Consider the following 5691-nt stretch of genomic DNA (forward strand, 5'->3'; position numbering starts at 1 on the left):
GATCATTAGTGTCTAAGTGTCTATGCCTTAAAGCTATGAAAATGAATCCATCACCTTTCTTAAATAAAAAATGTTTTTAATTGAAAAAGAAAAAGAAGTGCATGAATTTCAAATTTTAAAACAGTTTAATTATCTTGGTGGTAATACTATTGTTTTTCTGAATGAATGCTTGAACAGTGCATATTTTTGAATTTGATTGTTTATGAATGTTAAAATTGTTGGCTCTTGAAAGAATGATGGGAAAAGGAGAAATGTTATCTGATGATCTGAAAAATCATAAAATTGATTCTTGAAGCAAGAAAAAGCAGTGAAAAGCTTGCAAAAAAAAAAGAAGAAAAAAAAGAGGAAAAAAAAGAGAAAAAAAAAAGAAAAGCAAGCAGAAAAAGCCAATACCCCTTTAAACCAAAAGGCAAGGGTGATAAAAAGGATCCAAGGCTTTGAGCATCAGTGGATAGGAGGGCCCACAGGAATAAAATCCTGGCCTAAGCGGCTAAACCAAGCTGTCCCTAACCATGTGCTTGTGGCGTGAAGGTGTCAAGTGAAAACTTGAGACTGAGCAGTTAAAGTCGAGGTCCAAAGCAAAAAGAAGAGTGTGCTTAAGAACCCTGGACACCTCTAATTGGGGACTCTAGCAAAGCTGAGTCATAATCTGAAAAGGTTCACCCAGTTATGTGTCTGTGGCATTTATGTATCCGGTGGTAATACTGGAAAACAAAGTGCTTAGGGCCACGGCCAAGACTCATAAAGTAGCTGTGTTCAAGAATCAACATACTTAACTAGGAGAATCAATAACACTATCTGGATTCTGAGTTCCTATAGATGCCAATCATTCTGAACTTCAAGGAATAAAGTGAGATGCCAAAAACTGTTCAGAAGCAAAAAGCTAAAAGCCCCGCTCATCTAATTAATACTGATCTTCATAGATGTTTTTGGAATTCATTGTATATTCTATTCTTTTTATCCTATTTGATTTTCAGTTGCTTGGGGACAAGCAACAATTTAAGTTTGGTGTTGTGATGAGCGGATAATTTATACGCTTTTTGGCATTATTTTTAGTATGTTTTAGTATATTTTAGTTAATTTTTATTATGTTTTTATTAGTTTTTAAATAAAAATCACTTTTCTGGACTTTACTATGAGTTTGTGTGTTTTTCTGTAATTTCAGCTATTTTCTGGCTAAAATTGAGGGACCTGAGCAAAAATCTGATTCAGAGGCTGAAAAAGGACTGCAGATGCTGTTGGATTCTGACCTCCCTGCACTTAAAGTGGATTTTCTGGAGCTACAGAAGCCCAATTGGCTCGCTCTCAATTGCGTTGGAAATTAGACATCCTGAGCTTTCCAGAAATATATAATAGTCCATACTTTGCCCAAGATTTGATGGCCCAAACAGGCATTTTAAGTCAGCTCAAGAATTCTGGCATTTAACTCCAAAACTGGCACAAAAGCTGGAGTTAAACGCCCAAACTGGCACAAAAGCTGGCGTTTAACTCCAAGAAAAGTCTCTACACATGGAAGCTCCAATGCTCAGCCCAAGCACACACGAAGTGGGCCCGGAAGAATATTTCTGCATTAATTACTTATTTCTGTAACCCTAGGTTACTAGTTTTCTATAAATAGGACCTTTTGCTATTGTATTTTTAAACTTGGATAGACCTTTTCACGTTTGGGGGCTGGCCTCATGGCCATGCCTAGACCTTGTTCTGATGTATTTTCAATGGTGGAGTTTCTATACACCATAGATTAAGGTGTGGAGCTCTGCTATTCTTTATGAATTAATATAAGTACTATTGTTTTTCTATTCAACTCAAGTCTATTTCTTCTCCAAGATATTCATTCGTTCTTCAACTTGATGAATGTGATGATCCGTGACACTCATCATCATTCTCACCTATGAACATGTTCCTGACAACCACCTCTGTTCTACTAGCAATGGCTTGAATGCGTATCTCTTGGGTTTCTAATCTAAGATTGGAACCTTCGTGGTATAGGCTAGAATTATTGGCGGCCATTCCTGAGATCCGAAACGTCTAAACCTTGTCTGTGGTATTCTGAGTAGAATCTAGGAAGGGATGACTGTGACGAGCTTCAAAGTCGCGATTGTTGAGTGTGTAACAGATGCAAAAGGATCAATGGATCCTATTCCGACATGATTAAGAACCGACAGATGATTAGCTGTGCGGTGACAGCGCATTTGGAACGTTTTCACTGAGAGGACGGGAAGTAGCCACTGACAACAGTGATACCCAACATAAAGCTTGCCATGGAAAGGAGTATGAATGATTGGAAGAAGGCAATAGGAAAGCAGAGGTTCAGGAGGAACAAAGCATCTTCATACGGTTATTTGAAATTCCAACCGAAGAATTACATAAATATCTCTATCTTTATTTTATGTTTTATTTATCTTTTAATTATCAATTCTCCATCGCCATCTGAATTCGCCTGACTGAGATTTACAAGGTGACCATAGCTTGCTTTAAGCCGACAGTCTCCGTGGGATCGACCCTTACTCACGTAAGGTATTACTTGGACGACCCAGTGCACTTGCTGGTTAGTTGTGCAGAATTGTGACAAAGTGTGATTCATGTTTAAGAGCTCCAAGTCCTTTGGCGCTATTATTGATGATCACAATTTCGTGCACCAGGCAGTCGAGTTATCCGAGTTCGACCTCCAATATGAAGCTCGGATAGCCATCAAATCACAATACTTGGCCGACTTCATTGCAGAATTCACAGATATCCTGGAAACCCCCACAGAATGGAATCTCTACATGGATGGGTCTTCAAATAAGACTAGAAGCGGCACAGGTGTGGTAATAGAAAGCAACCAAGGAACCCAAGTTGAGCTTTCCCTCAAATTTGGGTTCTCGGCCTCAAACAACCAGGCAGAATATAAAGCATTACTAGCTGGTTTGAAGCTGACTAAGGAGGTTGGAGCGCAAAAACTCAACATCTTCAGTGACTCACAAGTAGTCACCTCACAGATAACAGGGAGTTACCAAGCCAAAGATCCCACCATGAAAAAGTATTTGGATATAACCAAGGAATAGCTCGGTCAACTCGGGGAATATAAGATCTGCCACATACCCCGCGAACAAAATGCCCGAGCTGATGCACTCTCAAAGCTAGCCAGCACCAAACCAGGGGGCAACAATAGAAGCCTCATCCAGGAAATGCTACAGAACCCGTCAAACTCGGAAGGAGAAAAATTCCTAGCTATAACAAGTCAGGATCAAGGATGGATGACCCCCATAATTAATTACCTCAAAAAAGAAACACTCCCCATAAATGAGAAGGAAGCAAAGAGGTTAAAACGGGAGGCTCAGTACTACACCATCATAAACAACACCCTATACAAAAGAGGGATTTCAATACCATTGTTAAAATGTGTGCCGACCTCTAACACAAGGGAAGTTTTAGAGGAAGTACACAGCGGCATTTGTGGTAATCATCTCGGGGCACAAGCTCTCACCAAAGAGGTTCTTCGGGCGGGATTTTACTGGCCAATTCTACAAAAGGAAGCTACAGAATTTGTAAAGATATGTCCCCCAAGCCAGAAACATGCCAACTTTCACATCGCCCCGCCAGAAGAGCTCATCAACATAACTTCGCCTTGGCCATTTGCAAAATGGGGACTCGATCTTCTCGGACCCTTTCCCCAGGGATCAGGACAAGACAAATTCCTCATAGTCGGAGTAGACTATTTCACAAAGTGGATTGAGGCAGAGCCCCTAGCCAACGCCACTACTCAAAGAAGCCAGAAATTCTTATATAGGAACATTGTCACGAGGTTCGGGGTTCCATACTCTATCACCACAGACAATGGCACTCAATTCACAGATGCAGGCTTCAGAAAATTAGTAGCCGACTTGAACATAAAGCACCAGTTCACCTCCGTCGAACGTCCTCAAGCCAATGGGCAAGCCGAAACTGCCAACAAAGTCATATTGGCTGGGTTGAAATGGAGACTGCAAGATGCAAAGAGAGCTTGGGCTGAAGAACTTCCACAGGTCCTATGGGCATATCGAACTACGCCATATTCCACCACAAACGAATCACCGTTCTGATTAGCGTATGGAGTGGAGACAATAATCCCAGTAGAGGTCGAAGAAGGGTCGCCTAGAGTAGTCCACTACAATGAAGAAGCCAACTTTCAACTTCTAAGAGAAGAACTCGACCTACTTCCGGAAATCCAAGAAAGAGCTCGGATCAGGGAAGAAGCGCTAAAGCGTCGAATGGCTTCAAGATATAATCAAAAGGTAGTGCCAAGAGGTTTCGTGGAGAATGATCTCATCCTAATCCGAAATGATATTGGAACAACTCGACCCGGAGAAGGAAAGTTGGCAGTGGTGTACGAAATCGTGATCATTCCATTCCTTGGTAACGGCACTAAAAACTCAATACGCACGTTTATGATCTTATATCTGTTTCACAACTTCGTACAACTAACCAGCAAGTGCACTAGGTCGTCCAAGTAATAAACCTTACGTGAGTAAGGGTCGATCCCACGGAGATTGTCGGCTTGAAGCAAGCTATGGTCGCCTTGTAAATCTCAGTCAGGCGAATTAAATTGTTTTAAGAAATTATAGTGGATGAAAATAAATAAAATATAGAATAGGATAGTGGTACTTATGTAATTCATTGGTGAGAATTTCAGATAAGCGTATAGAGATGCTTTCGTTCCTCTGATCTTTGCTTTCCTGCTGTCTTTATCCAATCAATCCTACTCATTTCCATGGCAAGCTTTATGTAGGGCATCACCGTTGTCAATGGCTACATCCCATCCTCTCAGTGAAAAAGGTCCAAATGCTCTGTCACGGCACAGCTAATCATCTGTCGGTTCTCGATCATACTGGAATAGGATCCATTGATCCTTTTGCGTCTGTCACTACGCCCAGCACTCGCGAGTTTGAAGCTCGTCACAACCATCCCTTCCCAGATCCTACTCGGAATACCACAGACAAGGTTTAGACTTTTTGGATCTCAGGAATGGCCATCCATGGGTTCTAACTTATACCACGAAGACACTAATAACTCGGACTCGGTCCCCTGTATTAGATATCCAAGAGATATCCATTCAATCTAAGGTAGAACGGAAGTGGTTGTCAGGCACGCGTTCATAAGTTGAGAATGATGATAACTGTCACGATCATCACATCCACCATATTGAAGTGCGAATGAATATCTTAGAAGCGGAATAAGTTGAATTGAATAGAAAAATAGTAGTACTTTGCATTAATCTTTGAGGAACAGCAGAGCTCCACACCTTAATCTATGGTGTGTAGAAACTCTACCGTTGAAAGTACATAAGTGATAAGGTCCAGGCATGGCTGAATGGCCAGCCCCCATGATCTAAGAACTAAACGTCCCAAGATGTCTAATACAATAGTAAAAAGTCCTATTTATACTAAACTAGTTACTAGGGTTTACAGAATTGATGCATAAATCCACTTCCGGGGCCCACTTGGTGTGTGCTTGGGCTGAGCTTGAAGTTTACACGTGGAGAGTCATTCTTGGAGTTGAACGCCAGTTTGTAACGTGTTTCTGGCGTTGAACTCCACTTTGCAACTTGTTTCTGGCGCTGGACACCAGACTGCAGCAGGAAACTGGCGTTGAACGCCAGTTTACATCATCAATCCTTATTCAAAGTATGGACTATTATATATTTCTGGAAAGCCCTAAATGTCTACTTTC

This window comes from Arachis ipaensis, chromosome B7, assembly GCF_059453495.1.
Source record: "Arachis ipaensis isolate K30076 ecotype BB chromosome B7, ASM5945349v1, whole genome shotgun sequence".
NCBI lineage: Eukaryota > Viridiplantae > Streptophyta > Magnoliopsida > Fabales > Fabaceae > Arachis > Arachis ipaensis.